The 19272-nt window shown below is 47.6% G+C and overlaps 1 protein-coding gene and 2 pseudogenes across 1 annotated transcript in view; 2 read left to right on the plus strand and 1 right to left on the minus strand.

Annotated features, from left to right (window-relative positions):
* PIANP (PILR alpha associated neural protein) overlaps window positions 1-19272 on the minus strand; it is a 259612-nt gene that overhangs the window by 190359 nt on the left and 49981 nt on the right. The gene's annotated exons all lie outside the window — the stretch shown is intronic.
* Window positions 148-12368, plus strand: LOC126930483 (60S ribosomal protein L13-like; annotated as a pseudogene).
* On the plus strand, window positions 12807-18187 carry LOC126930484 (destrin-like; annotated as a pseudogene).

A 19272-nucleotide genomic window follows, 5' to 3' on the forward strand; every position in this document is an offset into this window, starting at 1 on the left:
CCCCGGGCGGTTAACCTCGGGTCTCCGCACCGGGCTGTGACCCTCCCCGAAGCCCCGCCCCCACGGCGAAGGCCCGGGGCGATTAACCCTTCTCTCCCTGCGGCAGAGTCCGCACCCGGTCAGGCCCAGCTCAGAATTAACGCTTTGATGGCATCACCGCCTTGGGAATCCCTGGGGATGGTGTTCACCGTCAAGACCTTTGAACCGCCTGAGCAACTAACTCCTGCGACCTTGAGGATAAGGAGCATGGGGTGAAGGAGGGGCTTCATTGTGCTGACTCCCATTTCTATTTCCCTGTGATTCTGGGTCACTGTTTCTGGTTTGGTCCCTTTCTGCCCCGGGTTTTGAGTCAGCCTGTGCCACCTCTGAGGCTGTGAAGTCTGCTTCAGGCTCTGGGCTGTACGCATCATAGTTTTCCCTGCTGGTCCAGTCTTCATGCTGGATGCCAATCCATTACTGAGCCGTTGATCTCATTTGGTAGAGTGTCCTGGCTGAGACTTGGAGTTTGAGTGAAGCTATGCCACTAGTTAACTGTGTAATCTCGGGGAAGTTGCCAGATTTCTCCTTTGTTTTTTTTTTTTTTTTTTTTTTTTTTTTGAGACAGGGTCTTGCTGTCACCCAAGCTGGAGTGCAGTGGCGCCATCACAGCCCACTGCAGCCTTGACCTCCTGGGCTCAAGTGATCCTCCTACCCCAGCCTCCCAAGTAGTTGGGACTACAAGCATGTGCTCCCATGCCCAGCTAATTTTTTAAAAATTATTTTTATGGCCGGGCGCGGTGGCTCAAGCCTGTAATCCCAGCACTTTGGGAGGCCGAGACGGGCGGATCACGAGGTCAGGAGATCGAGAGACCATCCCGGCTAACACGGTGAAACCCCGTCTCTACTAAAAAATACAAAAAAAAACTAGCCGGGCGAGGTGGCGGGCGCCTGTAGTCCCAGCTGCTCAGGAGGCTGAGGCAGGAGAATGGCGTAAACCCGGGAGGCGGAGCTTGCAGTGAGCCGAGATCCGGCCACTGCACTCCAGCCTGGGTGACAGAGCAAGACTCCGTCTCAAAAAATATATATATATATATATATATATATTTTTATTTTTATTTTTATTTTTTTGAGACGGAGTCTTGCTCTTATTGCCCAGGCTGGAGGGCAGTGGCACGATCTCGGCTCACTGCAACCTCCGTCTCCCAAGTTCAAGCGATTCTCCTGCCTCAGCCTCCTGAGTATCTGGGATTACAGGCACCCACCACTATGCCTGGCTATTTTTTGTATTTTTAGTAGAGACAGGGTTTTGCCATGCTGGCCAGGCTGGTCTCGAACTCCTGACTTTGTGATCTGCCTGCCTCGGCCTCCCAAAGTGCTGAGATTACAGGGGTGAGCCACCACTTCCAGCCAAAAAAAAATTTTTTTAGAGACAGGGTCTCCCAAAGTGCTGGGATTTCAGGCATGAGCCACTATGCCCAGCCCCAGATTTCTATAGTTTTCTGTTATGTAAAATGGGAGCAATGATGGTAGTTACCTCACAGGGTTGTTATGCAGTTGAAATAATTCAGGTAAAACATGTAGCACAGAGCTGGGTACATGGTATGCACTCAACAAGCGTAGATGTCAATATGCTTACAGAGTGTGGACACTAGTAAGGAGGCAATATAATATAATGGCAAACATGGTAACTGTGGAACCAGACTCCCCATTCATGAGTACCTGAAGGCCACTGTGTGTATGATCTTGGACAAATTACTGAACCTCCCTGTGCCTGTTTCTTCCTCTGTAAGACAGAGATCACATTAGTATCTATTGCATGGGGTTGGTAGTGAGGATCCAATGAGGTTATAGATGTAACACATTTGGAACAGTTTCTGGTTCGCATTTAATGATTTGTGCTAAGCACTGGAGATTAAGCAGTGAATCCTTAAGGAGGTTACAAAGACTTTTATAAAACAATGTATCATGTATTAATAGTAAATAAAATTATGGAGATATAAAGAAAGTACTATAGAAGTAAAAAGAATAGGACTTCTATCTGGGGTTCAAGCAGTTAGGAAAGGAACATGTTCTAGAAGAGGATCACACCTGGGCTGAATCTTTTCATGTCCTAGAAGGGGTTCACACCTTCACACAGGGCTGAATCTTTTTTTTTTTTTTTTTGAGATGGAGTCTTGCTCTGATGCCCAGGCTGGAGTTCAGTGGCATGATCTCGGCTCACCTCCGCCACCTGGGTTCAAGTGATTCTCCTGCCTCAGCCTCCCAAGTAGCTGGGACTACAGGTGCATGCCACCATGCCCGGCTAATTTTTGTATTTTTAGTAGAGATGGGGTTTCACTATGTTGGCCAGGCTGGTCTCGAACTCCTGACCTCGTGATCTGCCCGCCTCGGCCTCCCAAAGTGCTGGGATTACAGGCGTGAGCCACCGCGCCTGGCCTGGGCTGAATCTAAAAGGATGACTAGGCATTGGCCTGAGACCAGCCACTTCTCTGCAGTATGGAGGTTGGGTTAGGGTTGCAGCATGTAGAAGACATTCCAGACAGAGGAGTCCGCATGAAAAAAGCAAGAATCAGCAGGTGGGTTTGGGGAAGTATCTTCAAGGTTTCTACAGCCAGGAAGGAAGCAAGAGAAGGGCCAGAGAAGTAGACAGCAAGTCACAGAGGCCTTCTAGGCTGAATTAAGGAATGTAAATGTTTTCTCATAGGACAGGCCAGTGATGGGGAGCCACCGTAGGATAGAAGCAGGAGAGGAACGTGGTCAGATAGGCTTTTGATTTATTTATATATTTTGAGCCAGGGTCTCACTTTGTCACCCAGGCTGGAGTGGAGTAGCATGATCACAACTCATGGCAGCCACAACCTCCTGAGCGCCGGTGATCCTCCCACTCAGCCTCCTGCGTAGCTGGGACGACAGGTGCATAAATACCATGCCGAGCTAATTTATTTTTATTTTTTAAATTTATAAATTATTGGCCGGGTGCGGTGGCTCAAACCTGTAATCCCAGCACTTTGGGTGGCCGAGCCGGGTGGATCACGAGGTCAGGAGATCGAGACCATCCTGGCTAACATGGTGAAACCCCATCTCTACTAAAAATACAAAAAATTAGCCGGGCATGGTGGCGGGCGCCTGTAGTCCCAGCTACACGGTAGGCTGAGGCAGGAGAATGGCGTGAACCCGGGGGGCGGAGCTTGCAGTGAACCGAGATCGCGCCACTGCACTCCAGCCTGGGCAACAGAGCAAGACTCCGTCTAAAAAAAAAAAAAAAAAAGGCCGGGCGCGGTGGCTCAAGCCTGTAATCCCAGCACTTTGGGAGGCCGAGGTGGGTGGATCACAAGGTCAGGAGATCGAGACCATCCTGGCTAACACGTGAAACCCCGTCTCTACTAAAAAAATACAAAAATTAGCCGGGAGCGGTGGCGGGCGCCTGTAGTCCCAGTTACTCGGGAGGCTGAGGCAGGAGAATGGCGTGAACCCGGGAGGTGGAGCTTGCAGTGAGCTGAGATCCGGCCACTGCACTCCAGCCTGGGGGACAGAGCGAGACTCCGTCTCAAAAAAAAAAAAAAAAAATTATAAATTATTATTTTTTAATTTTTAAAATAGAGACAGAGTCTCATTGTGTTGCCCAGGCTGGTCTCGAACTCCTGGGTCAAGTGATCCTCCTGCCTCAGCGTCCCAAAGTACTGGGATTACAGGCGTGAGCCACTGTGCCTGGCCAGATCTGCATTTTAGAAAAACCACCCTGGCAGCAATGTAGAGGAGGCTTCAAAGGAAACAGGACTGGAAGCTGGCTGGGCACGGTGGCTCACGCCTGTAATCCCAGCATTTTGGGAGGCCAAGATGGGCGAATCACCTGAGGTTGGGAGTTCAAGACCAGCCTGGCCAACATGGAGAAACCCGATCTCTACTAAAAATACAAAATTAGCCAGACGTGGTGGAACATGCCTGTAATCCCAGCTACTCAGGAGGCTGAGGCAGGAGAATTGCTTGAACCTGGGAGGCGTAGGTTGCAGTGAGCTGAGATCGTGCCATTGCACTCCAGCCTGGGCAACAAGAGTGAAACTCTATCTAAAAAATTAAAAAAAAAAAGAAAAAATAGGACTGGAAGCAAAGACACCATTTCCAGCAGACCAGGTGACAAGTGTCAAGAGCCTGAAATAGGACAGTAGAAATAAGGATGAAAATAATTCAAGAAACACTGATAAAATGGCAAGATTTGGTGACTGATTAGATGTGAAGTTGAGACTGGACATAGTGGCTCACACCTGTAATCCCAGCACTTTGGGAGGCCGGGGCAGGCAGATCATCTGAGGTTGGGAGTTCAAGACCAGCCTGGCCAACATGGTGAAACCTTGTCTCTACTAAAAATACAAAAATTAGCTGTGTGTGGTGGTGGGCACCTGTAATCCCAGCTACTTTGGAGGGTGAAGCAGGAGAATTGCTTGAACCAGGGAGGTGGAGGCTGCAGTGAGCCGAGATGGCACTACTGCACTTCAACTGGGGCAACAGAGCGAGACTCCACCTCAAAAAAAAAAAAGAGAGAGAGAAAGAAAGGGAAGTTTCTAGCCTGGAAAAATTGATTGGAAGGTGTTGCCACCAATCCAGATGAAGATGACAGAAAGAGGAGTAATTGAGGGCAGGGGCAGGAGGGTGAGAGAGGGAGATGGTGAGTTCAGTTTAGGATATGTTTTTGAGATGTCTGAGCCACATGCAAATGAAACCATCCAGAACACACAAAAAAATGGCAGGTCTGGAGGCAGAATGAGAGGCCTGGGCTGGAGACAGGGATTTGGGAGGTGTGTCAGCCTTTAGTCAGGAGTTGAACTAAGGTAGAAAATTCAGTTTTGATTACTTATAAGATTGTTTTGGTCAGAGGTCACTGGCAACCTTGGTGAGAGACAGCACATGTGGGGACTGGGAGGTGGGACTCCAGGCTGAAGGGGCTGGACTGTCACAAGCTTTACATTTTAAAGGAATAGAAAATGAGGAGAAGTAAATTACAATTATATCACATAGTTAAAGTTACCCTTGAAAATACCTTAGTAGGCTGAGTACAGTGGCTCATTCCTGTAATCCCACCACTTTCAGAGGCTGAAGCAGGAGCTTGAGCCCAGGAGTTTGAGACCAGCCTGGACAACACAGTGAGACCCCATCTCTACCAAATAATAATAATAATAATAATAATGATAAAATAGGCTGGACGCGGTGGCTCATGCCTGTAATCCCAGCACTTTGGGAGGCCAAAGTCAGTAGTTCAAGACCAGCCTGGCCAACATGGTGAAATCTTGTCTCTATTAAATATACGAAAAAAATTAGCCAGGCATGATGGCTTGCACCTGTAATCCCTCAGCAGAACTGTTTGAACCCAGGAGACAGAGGTTGTAGTGAGCCAAAATGGCACCACTGCACTCCAACCTGGGCGACAGAGTGATATTGATACTCCATCTCAAAAAACAAAACAAAAATAAAATAAAATAGGCCGGGCGTGGTGGCTCACGCCTATAATCTCAGCACTTTGGGAGGCTAAGGCGGGCAGATCACGAGGTCAGGAGATCGAGACCATCCTGGCCAACATGGTGAAACCCCATCTCTACTAAAAATACAAAAATTAGCTGGGCATGGTGGCGTGTGCCTGTAATCCCAGCTACTCAGGAGACTGAGGCAGGAGAACCCACGAGTAGGAGGTTGCAGTGAGCCGAGATCCCGCCACTACACTCCAGCCTGGCGACAGAGCAAGACTCTGTCTCAAAAAAGTAAAATAAAATAAAATAAAATAAAATAAAATAAAATAAAATAAAATAATTGAGGACCACGAGAACTAGGGAAAAAAAGAAAAAAGAAAGGCCGAGGCAGGCGGATCACCTGAGGTCGGGAGTTTGAGACCAGACTGAGAAACCCCGTCTCTACTAAAAATACAAAAATTAGCTGGGTGTGGTGGCACATGCCTGTAATCCCAGCTACTCAGGAGGCTGAGGAGGAGAATCGCTTGAACCTGGGAGGTGGAGGTTGCAGTGGAGCTGAGATTGCACCAGTGCACTCCAGCCTGGACAAACAAGAGCGAAACTCCATCTCAAAAAAAAAAAAAAAAAAGAAAGAAAAAGAAAATCCCTTAGTTACTGCATCTATTAGGTACAGCATATATTTGTGTAAAAATCACTATGTGGCAGTATATATATATATAATGATGTACACAATAATATTTTATAATGTTTTGAAGAGGAAGAAGGAAGCATACTAAGAAGTAACTCAGGAATGGAAAACCAAATATCATATGTTCTCATAAGTGGGAGCTAAGCCATGAGAATACAGAGGCATAAGAATGACACAATAGACTTTGGGGACTCGGGGGAAAGGGTGGGAAGAGGTGGAGGTATAAAAGACTATAAATAGGGTTCAGTGTATACTGCTTGGGTGATGGGTGCACCCAAATCTCACAAATCACCACTAAATAACTGACTCATGTAACCAAACACCACCTGTTCCCCAATAACCTATGAAAATAAAATAATAATAAAAAGAAGAAGAAAGCATACTAAAATAAAGATATGAACCTGAAACTTGTCATCCACCTGGATATACTTGCTAGTATGTGACATCAGTAATAACATCATGACTGTAAGACCAGGCACAGTGGCTCACACCTGTAATCCCAGCACTTTGGGAGGCCAAGGTGGGCCGACTGATTTGAGATCAGAGGTTGAAGACCAGCCTGGGCAGCATGATAAAACCCCGCCTATACAGAAAATACAAAAACTTAGCCAGGCTTTGGTGGCTGGCGCCTGCCATCTCAGCTAGTCAAGAGGCTGAGGCACGAGAATCCCTTGAGTCCAGGAAGTGGAGGTTACGGTGAGCCAAGATCATGCCACTGCACTCCAGCCTGGGTGACAGAGCGAGACCCTGTCTCAAAAAATAAATGACTTCATGACTGTGGATGGCAGCCTATGATGAATATTAGTGAAGTACCTGTGTGATAACCAAGGCCTGGGGACAGAGAGCGGTGCCTGCTCCATGACTAGCTCTAGCTCAGCTTGAGAATTTAATCACTCCTGTGCTGCTGCTGCCGCTGGTTGTTTAAAACATAATTGTTGGCCGGGCACAGTGGCTCACGCCTGGAATACCAGCAGTTTGGGAGGCTGAGGCAGGCAGATCATCTGAGATAAGGAGTTCGAGGCCAGCCTGGCCAACATGGTGAAACCCTATCTCTACTAAAAAAAAAAAACAAATAAATTAGCCAGGCCTAGTGGCGCGTGCCTGTAGTCCCAGCTTCTCAGGAAGCTGAGGCAGGAGAACCGCTTGAATCCAGGAGGCGGAGGTTGCAGTGAGCCGAGATTGCGCCACTGCGCTCCAGCCTGGGCGACAGAGCAAGACTTTGTCTCAAAAAAACAAAAGGTTGTTTAAAACAATTCATCAGTTGATGCCACTGAATCTTGAGCTAGTCAAACATTTGTTGCTAAAAGGTAAAAACTTTCATATTGCTACAAATGATTTAAAATTTTTACTTAAAAATTAAAAAATAAAAATTGGCCGGGCATGGTGGCTCACGCCTGTAATCCCAGCACTTTGGGAGGCCCAGGTGGGCAGATCATGAGGTCAGGCAATCGAGACAATCCTGGCTAACATGGTGAAACCCCGTCTCTACTAAAAATACAAAAAATCAGCCAGGTCTGGTGACGGGCGCCTGTAGTCCCAGCTACTCGGGAGGCTGAGGCAGGAGAATGGTGGGAGCCCGGGAGGCGGAGCTTGCAGTGAGTCAAGATTGTGCCACTGCACTCCAGCCTGGGTGACAGAGCGAGACTCCCTCTCAAAAAAAAAAAAAAAAAAAAAAATTATAGATGAGGTCTTGCTATTTTGCCCAGGCTAAACTCAAATTCCTGGGTTCAAGTAATCACTCCACCTCAGCCTCCCAAGTAGCTAAGACTACAGGCATGTGCCACAATGTCTTTTTACTTATTTTATTCTTCTGTCGAGACAGGGTCTCACTGTACTCCAGGCTGGAGTGCAGTGGCACGATCATGACTTACTGCAACCTTACCCCAGGCTCAGATGATCCTCCCACCCTAGCCTCCCAAGTAGCTAGGACTACAGGCACGTGCCACCAGGCTTGGCTAATATTTAATTTTTTGTAGAGACGGGGTGGGGGTCTCTCTATGTTGCCCAGGTACTCCTGTACTCAAGCAATTCTCCTGCCTCGTCCTCCCAAAGGGCTGGGATTACAGGCATGAGCCACTATGCCTGGCTGTTTTTACTTTTTAAAATTTTACATATATTTTTGAGACAAGGTCTGGCTCTGTTGCTCAGGCTGGAGTGCAGTGGCACGATCTCGGCTCACTGCAACCTCTGCCTTCTGGGTTCAAGCAATTCTCCCGTCTCAGCCTCTGGAGTAGCTGGGACAACAGGCGCCCGCCACCATGCCTGGATAATTTTTTTTTTTTTTTTTTTTTTTGAGATGGAGTCTGGCTCTGTCGCCCAGGCTGGAGTGCAGTGGCACGGTGAAACCCCGTCTCTACTAAAAAATACAAAAAAAAAAAAAAAACTAGCCGGGCGAGGTGGCAGGCGCCTATAGTCCCAGCTACTCGGGAGGCTGAGGCAGGAGAATGGCGTAAACCCGGGAGGCGGAGCTTGCAGTGAGCTGGATAATTTTTTTGAATGTTTTTGTAAAGACAGGGTTTCACCATGTTGCCCAGGTTGGTCTCGAACTCCTGGGCTCAAGCAATCCACCCACCTTGGCCTCGCAAAGTATCGGGATTACAGGCGTGAGCCACTGCGATCAGTCCTTTAAAAAAATAATGTGGCCGGGCGCGGTGGCTCAAGCCTGTAATCCCAGCACTTTGGGAGGCCGAGATGGGCGGATCACGAGGTCAGGAGATCGAGACCATCCTGGCTAACACGGTGAAACCCCGTCTGTACTTAAAAAAAATACAAAAAACTAGCCGGGCGAGGTGGCGGACGCCTGTAGTCCCAGCTACTCGGGAGGCTGAGGCAGGAGAATGGCATGAACCTGGGGGGCGGAGCTTGCAGTGAGCCGAGATCAGGCCACTGCACTCCAGCCTGGGTGACAGAGCGAGACTCCATCTCAAAAAAAAAAAAAAAAAAGTGCCCCCCTCAACTGCCGTTTTTACTTTTTTATTGAGATGTAACATATATAAAGTACACTAATCTTAAATTGCCCAGTGAACTTTTCCATTCATATACACTTGGGTGACAACCACCAAAGAGATCAAGATAAAGAATCCAGCTGGTTGGGAGCGGTGGCTCACACCTGTAATCCCAGTACTTTGGGAGGCTAAGGCAGAGGATCACTTGAGCTCAGGAGTTCCGAGATGAGCCTAGGCAACATAGGGAGACCTCGTCTCTACTAAAAATTCAAAAAAGTTAGCTGGGTGTGGTGGTGCACGCCTCTCGTCCCAGTTACTTTGGGGGGCTGAGGTCGGAGAACTGCTTGAGGCTGCAGTGAGTCCTGACCATGTCACTGCACTCCAGGCTGAGTGACAGAGCTGGATGCTGTCTTAAAAAAACAAAAACAAAAACACGAAAAAAGAATTCAGCATCTGTCTTGCTCTTTCCCTGATGATACATCCCCAAGGGTAGCTCCTATTAGACCCCCATCAGTATAGATTAGCATTGTCTGTTCTTCAATTTCATATAAATGAAATCAGAATGTCAAATGCAGTGGCACTTGCATCTAGGCACAGCTATTTGGAAGGCTGAGATGTGAAGACTGCTTGAGCTCAGGAGTTCCACTGCACTCCAGCCTGGGTTACAGAGGGAGACCTTGTCTCTAAAAGAAAGGAAAAAAGAAAGAAAAAGAAAACATATAGTATGTACTCTTTTGTGTCTTTCCAACATTGTATCTGTAAGTCATCCATGGTCTTGCATGAAATAGCTCATAAGTTTCATTGTCATATAGTATTCTGTCATCTAAATATACCACAATTTATCTATTCTACTGTTGATGGATTTTTTTTTTTTTTTGACAGTCTTGCTCTGTCGCCCAGACTGGAATGCAGTAGGGCGATCTTGGCTCACTGTAACCTCCACCTCCCAGGTTCAAGCGATTCTCGTGCTTCAACCTCCTAAGTAGCTGGGACTTCAGGCGTGTACTACCACGCCTGGATTTTTGTATTTTTATTAGAGATGGCGTTTTCACCATGTTGGCCAGGCTGGTCTCGAACTCCTGACCTCAAGTGATCCGCCCACTTCAGCCTCCCAAAGTCCTGGGATTACAGGTGTGAGCCACTGCACTGGGCCTGTTAATGGATATTTAAGTTGTTTCCAGTTTTCCACTATTATAAAGTTGCCATGTGCATTACTGTACAAGTCTGTTAACAAAAGACCCTGAGGCCTGCAGAAGAAAAACAAAGAAGAGCTGTATTTTTTGGAAAAAAAAAAATGCAAATTGGGGAACGCTGCTGGTTTGCACACTGTTCACTGGAATAAAATCTCTTTCCTCCAAATTCCTTTACAGCCTGTGATCCCAGTACTTTGGGAGGCTGAGATGGGAGGATCACTTGAGGCCAGGAGTTGGAGACTAGCCTAGGTAGTATATTGAGACCTCCTTAGCAAATAATTTTTTTTTTTCCTGTTGCCCAGGCTGGAGTGCAATGGCGCGATCTCGGCTTGCTGCAACCTCTGCCTCCCTGGTTCAAGCGATTCTCCTGCCTCAGCCTCCCGAGTAGCTGGGATTACAGGCATACACCACCATGCCCAGCTAATTTTGTATTCTTAGTACAGACAGGGTTTCTCCATGTTGGTCAGACTGGTCTCGAACTCCTGACCTCAGGTGATTCGCCTGCCTTGGCCTCCCAAAGTACTGGGATTACAGGAGTGAGCCACCTGGCCCGGCCAATAAAAAAAATTTTAGGCCGGGCGCGGTGGCTCAAGCCTGTAATCTCAGCACTTTGGGAGGCCGAGGCAGGCGGATCACAAGGTCAGGAGATCGAGACCACAGTGAAACCCCGTCTCTACTAAAAATACAAAAAATTAGCCGGGCGCGGTGGCAGGCGCCTGTAGTCCTAGCTACTCAGGAGGCTGAGGCAGGAGAATGGCGTGAACCCAGGAGGCGGAGCTTGCAGTGAGCCGAGATCGCGCCACTGCACTCCAGCCTGGGCAACAGCGTGAGACTCCGTCTCAAAAAAAAAAAAAAAAAAAAAAAAAAAAAAAAAATTTAATTAGTTGGGTGTGATGGTGCACACCGGTAGTCCTAGCTACTCAGAATGCCGAGGTGGGAGGATTGCTTGAGCCCAGAAGTTCAAGGCTGCAGAGGCTGCAAATGTGCCACTGTACTCCAGACTGGGTAACAGAGTAAGACCCTGTCTTTTAAAACAAATAAACTAATATAACAAAATTCCTTTTCAGAGAACTTTTTTCACAGTTCTTTGGTGGACCTAGGCATGCATTTTTCTTGGGTGCAAACATATGTGCAGAATTGCTGGGTAATAAGGGATTACAACATATAGATTTAATCACATGCAATTTTCTGATTTCTTTCCATAGGAACATTTTATTCAGAAATTAAATCATTCAGAGTTCCAGCACTGTCTGGGGCTATCAGGCTCTGTCCACCTCCATAGGCCTAGCACTGTCACCAACGGAGCCATGGAGGGACATCGGCCCAAGCTGGGGCATCTTCATCATCGAAGAAGGCCTCTGGCCAGACCAGGCTCTGTGGGTGCGACCAGGCTGGAGGACTAGGGCGGTGGCAGTGGCCACGTGAGTGCACATGGCTGTGGGTGGTCCCTCACTTGCTCCCCTCCTCTCTTTTGCTACCCGTGGGCCATAGGCAAGCAGGGCACCCAGCCAGAATGGCATGATCCTGAAGCCCAACTTTCACAAGGACTGGCAGTGGCGCAGCTAACCCACGGGGCAAATCTGCAGAAGCAAGGCGGCCAGCAAAAGCAGGCTGCATGGCCCACTCATATGGGCCCATTCACCCGTGGTAAGGTGCCCCACGCTGAGGCATCACTACAAAGCACCAGCTGGCAGGGGCCTCAGCTTGGAGGAGTAAAGGGTGGCTGGCATTCACAAGAAGGTGGCCCAGACCATTGGCATCTCTGAGACACAAGAAGGAGGAACAAGTCCACCGAGGCCCTGCAGGCCAATGTGCAGAAGCTGAAGGAGTACTGCTCCTCGCTCATCATCTTCCCCAGGAAGCCCTTGGCCCCCAAGAAGGGAGACAATTCTGCTGCAGAACTCAAACTGGATACTCAGCTGACAGGACCAGAAATGCCCATCGGCAGTGTCTACAAGAAGGAGAAAGCCAGAGTCATCACTGACTAGGGGGAAAACTTCAAGGCCTTGTTAGTCTCTGTATGGCCCATGCAAATGCCCAGCTCTTCGGCATACAGGCACAAAGAGCCAAGGAAGCTGTAGAACAGGATGTTTAAAAAAAAAAAAAAATAGGAGAGCCGGGTGTGGTGGCTCACGCCTGTAATCCCAGCACTTTGTGAGGCCGAGGCGGGCGGATCACAAGGTCAGGAGATCGAGACCATCCTGGCTAACCCGGTGAAACCCCGTCTCTACTAAAACTACAAAAAAAAAAAAAAAAAAAAAAAAAAAAAATTAGCCGTGTGTGGTGGCACGCACCTGTAGTCCCAGCTGTTCGGGAGGCTGAGGCAGGAGAATGGCATGAACCCGGGAGGCAGAGCTTGCAATGAGATGAGATTGCGCTACTGCACTCCAGCCTGAGCAACAAGACTCCATCTCAATAAATAAATAAATAAAAATAGGAGGAGGCTCAAGCTGCTGTGTCAGCTCCACGCTGGGTCTCTCGGTCCCTCAGCCATGAGAAGGATGCTCCCCAGACTTGCTCCCTCCCCTGCGTCCCTGCGACCATGACCTGTGGTCGGAAGATGAACTGTTGTGCATCAGATGCCTCTGAGACATACAACTGGAGATGTGAGGTAAGAAATTGAATGTAAAGACTGGAAGCTCAGAAGAGCAGAACTGTGAACAACATGCCTCAGGAGTGCAAGATGCTGATGAAGTATGTCACATTTTTTATGACATGAGACTTTGTAAATGCTCAACACCAGAAGAAATCAAGAAAAGAAAGAAGACTGTCATTTTTTTGTCTCAGTGCAGACAAAAAATGCATCATTGTAGAAGGCAAAGAGATCTTGGTTGGAGATGTTGGTGTAACCATAACTGAGCCTTTCAAGCATTTTGTTGGAATGCTTCCTGAAAAAGATTGTCCCTATGCTTTGTACGATGCAAGCTTTGAAACAAAATAATCCAGAAGAATTGATGTTTTTTTGTGGGCACCAGAACTAGCACCTCTGAAAAGTAAAATGATCTATGCAAGCTCCAAGGATGCAATTAAAAAGAAATTTCAAGGCATAAAACATGAATGTCAAGCAAATGGACCAGAAGATCTCAGTCGGGCTTGTATTGCTGAAAAGTTGGGTGGATCCTTTTTTTTTTTGACGGAGCCTTGATCTGTTGCCCAGGCTGGAGTGCAATGACAGGATCTCGGCTCACGGCAACCTCTGCCTCCTGGGTTCAAGCGATTCTCCTGCCTCAGCCTCCCGAGTAGCTGGGATTATAGGTGTGTGCCACCATGCCCGGCTAATTTTTGTATTCTTAGTAGAGACAGGGTTTCATCTTGTTTATCAGGCTGGTCTCGAACTCCTGACCTTGTGATTTGCCCTCCTTGGCCTCCCAAAGTGCTGGGATTACAGGCGTGAGCCACCATATCTGGCCGGTGGATCCTTAATTGTAGCCTTTGAAGGATGCCCTGTGTAGATCATCATTCAGTGCCACAAATTGAAAGCTTCCATGTTTAATGTTATCCTCTTGCTATATAAATAAAGCAAATACATTTAGGCTGGGGTCTCACTGAGGGGGAGCTGTCTTGTCATCTTTTAGAGTAAATTAAATATTCTATAAGCATATGCAAACAGCCCTAAATAAATCTAAAGCCTAAAGTTAAAAAAAGAAGAAAAGAAAAGAAAAGAAAAAAAATAGCCGGGTGCGGTGGCTCACGCCTGTAATTCTAGCACTTTGGGAGGTGGAGGTGGGTGGATTGCCTGAGCTCAGGAGTTCCAAACCAGCCTGGGCATCATGGTGAAACCCTATCTCTATTTTAAAGGTACAAAAAATTAGCCAGGCATGGCAGCATGTGCCTGTAGTCCTGGCTACAAGGGAGGCTGAGGCAGGAGAATTGCTTGACCCTGGGAGGCAGAGGTTGCAGTGAGCCAAGATTGTGCCACTGCACTCCAGCCTGGGCAACAGAGCACGACTCCGTCTCCAAAATAAATGCATAAATAAATAAAGTCCTGTTGAGGACCTGTAATATATCAGCAGTAATGCAAAAAAAACAAAAACAAAAACAAAAACAACCCCCCCCCAAAAAAAAACCATTCAGATTTTGCAGCATGAAAAACTTCAGTAAATTTATGAAGCTTTAGATTGGTCTTTTCCTTTTTTTCTTAGGGTGATTTTATCAGTGCCTTAAGATTTTTTATTAGTGTTTCTCCGTGGCTCTCAAAAACTTCTTTATTTTTATGATTATTTCCTTATTTTTTAGATACTGGGTCTTACTCTGTCAGACAGGCTGGAGTGCAGTAGCGAAATAGCTCACTGTCACCTTGAGCTATGATCAAGGGATCCTTGGTTTCAGCCCCTCAGAGTGCTGGGATTACTGGCATGAGCCACCATACCTGGCCAGGCCAAGAAGTTATTTACTTTCTTCCTCAATGATGTGTAAACAAAGCCATCATGATCCACTTGCTAGGCAACTTGCACAATGAGTTTCACTTATTTGTCAATAGAAACCCTTGGCTGGGCATGGTGGTTCACGCCTGTAATCCCAGCACTTTGGGAGGCCGAGAGATGGGTGGATCAGTTGAGGTCAGGAGTTCAAGACCAGCCTGGCAGACACGGTGAAACCCTGTCTCTACTAATAATACAAAAATTAGCCAGGCAAGGTGGCACACGCCTGTAATCCCAGCTACTTGGGAAGCTGAGGCAGAATTGCTTGAACCTGGGAGGCGGAGGTTGCAGTGAGCTGAGATCATACCACTGCACTCCAGTCTGGGTGACAGAGCAAGACTCTGTCTCAAAAAACAAAACAAAAACAAGAAAGAAAGAAACCCTTAAAATCCTGAACACGTTCTTTCCACATGCATTGACTGTCAGGCTTCATTACTTCCATTACCTGTTTGTTTGTTTATTTATTTATTTATTTATTGAGACAGGGTCTTGCTGTATCACCTAGGCCGGAGTGTAATAGCGTGATCATGGCTCACTGCAGCCTCAGCTTCCCCAGGCACAGGTGATCTTTTTGCTTCCACCTCCTGAGTAGCTGGGACTACAGGTGCGCACCACCACGTTCAGCTAACGTTTAGAGATGAAGTTTTGCCATGTTCCCCAGGCTGGCCTTGAACTCTTGGACTCAAGGGATCTGCAGCCTCCCAAAATGCTGGGATTACAAGCACGAGCCACCACGCCTGGCCTCCCATTGCCTGTTTAAATAGAAATGATGCAACTAGCAATATTGAAGGACTTCCAGATCTTTACTACATTAAGATTAGGGTCAGCATCCATGACTCTGGGAGTCAAGGGAGAATCTCAGTCTAATGTATGTGGTTTTGAAACAGCAAATCATGCTTAGATCAGCAGAGTGAAGGATGGAGTAATGTTGGGACAGGAAAACTTTATTCAATGCCTTTATGAGCACATTCATAAAGTGTGTGGTACATCAGGGTGGTATTGTTGTGTCCTGTAGCACAAAGCCAAATTTTTTCTCTTTGAGGTCCTGCTTGACTTCTAGAATGAAGATATTTGAAACTGAATCAGGGAAAGTACTACAGTCACCCAGGACTTTGCATTTGGTTGCTAGAGCACAGGCAGGTTTTTTTTGTTTGTTTGTTCGTTTGTTGTTTTTGAGAGAGTCTCGCTCAGGCTGGAGTAATGTGGCCCGATCTCTCTTCACTGAAAACTCTCCCTCCCAGGTTCAAGCAATTCTGTCTCAGCCTCCCAAGTAGCTGGGATTACAGGGATGTGCCACTATGCCTGGCTAATTTTTGTATTTTTAATAGAGATGGGGTTTCACTGTGTTGGCCAGGCTGGTCTTGAACTCCTGACCTCAAGTGGTCTGCCCACCTCAGTCTCAAAGGCTGGGTTACAGGTGTAAGCCACCGTACCACCTTTTTTCTTTCTTTCTTTTTTTTTAAAGGGCACCAGGATTTGTAGAATGACAACCCTGTAGAACTACACTGTCACTGCACTTGGGGGCAAGGGCAAAGGGTTGAGGGAAATGGCATTCAGAAGATCATTAGTTGCTTTCAAACCAGGGCCTTGTGTTTCTAGTTTGGAAATATTAAATGCAGTTGGGCATCTTTCCCCAGAAGATACCAACTACCAACCTCATGGTATTCTGGAATAATAATTTTTTTTTTTTTTTTTTGAGACGTAGTCTTGCTCTGTTGCCCAGGCTGGAGTGCAGTAGTGCAATCTTGACTCACTGCAACCTCTGCCTCCTGGGTTCAAGCAATTCTCCTGTCTCAGCCTCCGAGTAGCTGGGATTAGAGGTGCCCGCCACCATGCAGGGCTAATTTTTGTACTATTACTAGAGATGGGGTTTCACCATGTTGGCCAGGCTGGTCTCGAACTCCTGACCTCATGATCCGCCCACCTTGGTCTCCCAAAGTGCTGGGATTACAGGCATGAGCCACCATCCCCGGCCTATGCCAATAAACCTTTCTAATAGTTCTGAGTGGGTTGTGCTGTCTGTTCCTCTATAGTTTCACCAATAGTTTGTTTTTTGAGGTTTAAATGGCTTCTAAAATCATTATGCTATCCTTGACTGGTTTTGAAATATTTCCATCCAAAGGCTGACTTCTCTAGTAGGAGGCTTGAACTATGACTTGATATGAAGAGCTTTTTCTTCCCTTTTTTTTGCCACATCTTGCCATTGTAAGGCACGTATTTCTTTTTTGTTTTCTTTCTTTTTAATATATAGAGGCAGGGTCTTGCTCTATTGGAGTGCAGTGTTGCAATCATATCTCACTGCAGCCTACAACTCCTGGCCTCAAGAGGATTAGCTTCTGGTCCTGCCCTCCCAAAGGGCTGGGATTATAGGCATTAGCCACCGCACCTGGCCTGCACCTGGCCTGGACACATATTTCTGGTAAGTAATAAGCTTAGTGACCTTTCCATTTTCTTTCTTTCTTTTTTTTTTTTGAGATGGAGTTTTGCTTTTGTTGCCCAAGCTGGAGTGCAATGGCACAATCTCGGCTCACTGCAACCTCCACCTCCCGGGTTCAAGTGATTCTCCTGCCTCAGCCTCCTGAGTAGCTGGGTTTACAGGCGTGTGTCACCACGCCCGGCTAAGTTTTGCATTTTTAGTAGACGGGTTTTCACCCTGTTAGCCAGGATGGTCTCGAACTCCCGACCTCAGGTGATCCACGCACCTCGGCCTCCCGAAGTGCTGGGATTCCAGGCATGAGCCACCGCACCCGGCCTGCCATTTTCATTAATCACATATCTTCGTTGTCACTTTAGCAGTTGTAGGAGCATCTGTTGACCTCGCTTCACAAATTTTTTGAATCTTGAATGTATAGACTGAGGCCGTATTTTTTTTTTCCACTTTGGAGATAGAGTTGTATGCTACCACGGAAGGGAATTGTTTCTTCGGTTGAGTGCCTACCGAAGTGCTTGATGGCCTTTCAGATGGATCAAGTTATACAGAAAGGAAGTATCTTAAAACACTACAACCTAGTTTAAGACACAAAACAGTAGAATCGCTGTCAGTTTCACAAGATACACACTGAAGGGCCCAGAACTGGGACCAAGAGAACACAGTCTCCCATCTCACACTCGCACGGAGTGGAGCCTGGCCCCACTCTGCTCTATTTAATCTGAGCATTGTTAAATGAGTCTGCGATGAAACTCCACATTTCCTTTAATCCTCACAACAAAGATAACCCAATTTTTAGATTAGTAAACTGAGGCTTAGAGAAGTTAAACGCCTTGTCCGAGACTACAGAACTGGAAAATGGCAAAGTCAAGAGTCAACTGCGAAGAGCCTCCCCCGGCCCACTAGTGCAGAGGAAATGGCAAATGACACAGCAAAAAATTTTTAAAACCGGGATTCTCGGTCGCCGCCCGGCCCAGCGCCAAAGCTCCGTCCTGCCTCGCATCAACGCCCCGCCCCTCCCCGCCCAGCGCCATTGCCCCGCCGCGCGCAGCCGCCCAGGTGCTAGTTGTGTAACCACGGCAAAGCTCGCGGCAGGGGGCTGGGCAGACGCTGACTCACCCCGGGCCGGCGGTCAAGTGAGCTGGCGCGAAGCAGGCGGGCGGTCTGACTGCCTCGCGCGCGCCCCACGGCGGCCGCACGCGTCGCGGGACCTCCTCCCAGTAGTTCACGCCTTAGTCACTACAGAAAGTGGAGCCTGCCATAGGGCTTTCTCCTGAACTGCAGCTCCCGTCCCCGCCAATCTCTTCCTCGGCCCCGGCGCTGACGTTCACGCGTGGAATATTCTGGCCAGGAACAAAGACCCCAGGGCGGAAACTAGGACCAGAGGCTGAAAGTCCGTGCTTGGTGGCGAGGGCTGCTAAACGGGCAGCTCAGGGCGACTCTAGCCCGGGTTCCAGAAGAGCGTGGAATGGACCGAGTGCTTGTGGGAAATTTCCTAATTGAGGCTTACCTACTAAAGTTCTTTACGTTTTAAAGGGTTCCATTGCATCAGCCCTCAAAATGTTTCCTTCCCCATCCCTCTTTCTTCTATCTTGGTGGTATGTCTAGGGACTCTCCACTGGGAGAGAATCATTTTGTTCTCCCCGAGGAGGGAGGTCAGAAGTGGGAGACACCCAGGTTGTGTTAGAAACTGTATGGTAGCCGGCGCGATGGCTCATGCCTGTGGTCCCAGCTACTCAGGAGGCTAAGGCGGGAGGATTGCTTGAGCCCTGGAGGTCGAGGCTGCAGTGAGCCATGATCGCGCCTGTGAATACTCTAGGAGGATGGATGACATAGCAAGACCGTTTCAAAAAGATGAGAAAGAAACTGCAGCGTAAAGTAGCACACCTATTACAAAGGTAAATGCTCTTTTGTCTATCCTTGCTATTTTTTTAAATATCCAAATTTTTCCTGGTTTTCCCTTTTTTTTTTTTTTTTTTTTTTTGAGACAGTCTTATTTGGATGCCCAGGCTAGAGTGCAGTGGCGTGATCTTGGCTCACTGCAACTTCCACCTCCCTGGTTCAAGCGATTCTCTTGCCTCAGCCTCCCGAGTAGCTGGGATATTACAGACATACACCACCACGTCCAGCTCATTTTGTATTTTTAGTAGAGACAGTAT

Source organism: Macaca thibetana, chromosome 11 (assembly GCF_024542745.1).
Source record: "Macaca thibetana thibetana isolate TM-01 chromosome 11, ASM2454274v1, whole genome shotgun sequence".
Taxonomy (NCBI): Eukaryota; Metazoa; Chordata; class Mammalia; order Primates; family Cercopithecidae; genus Macaca; species Macaca thibetana.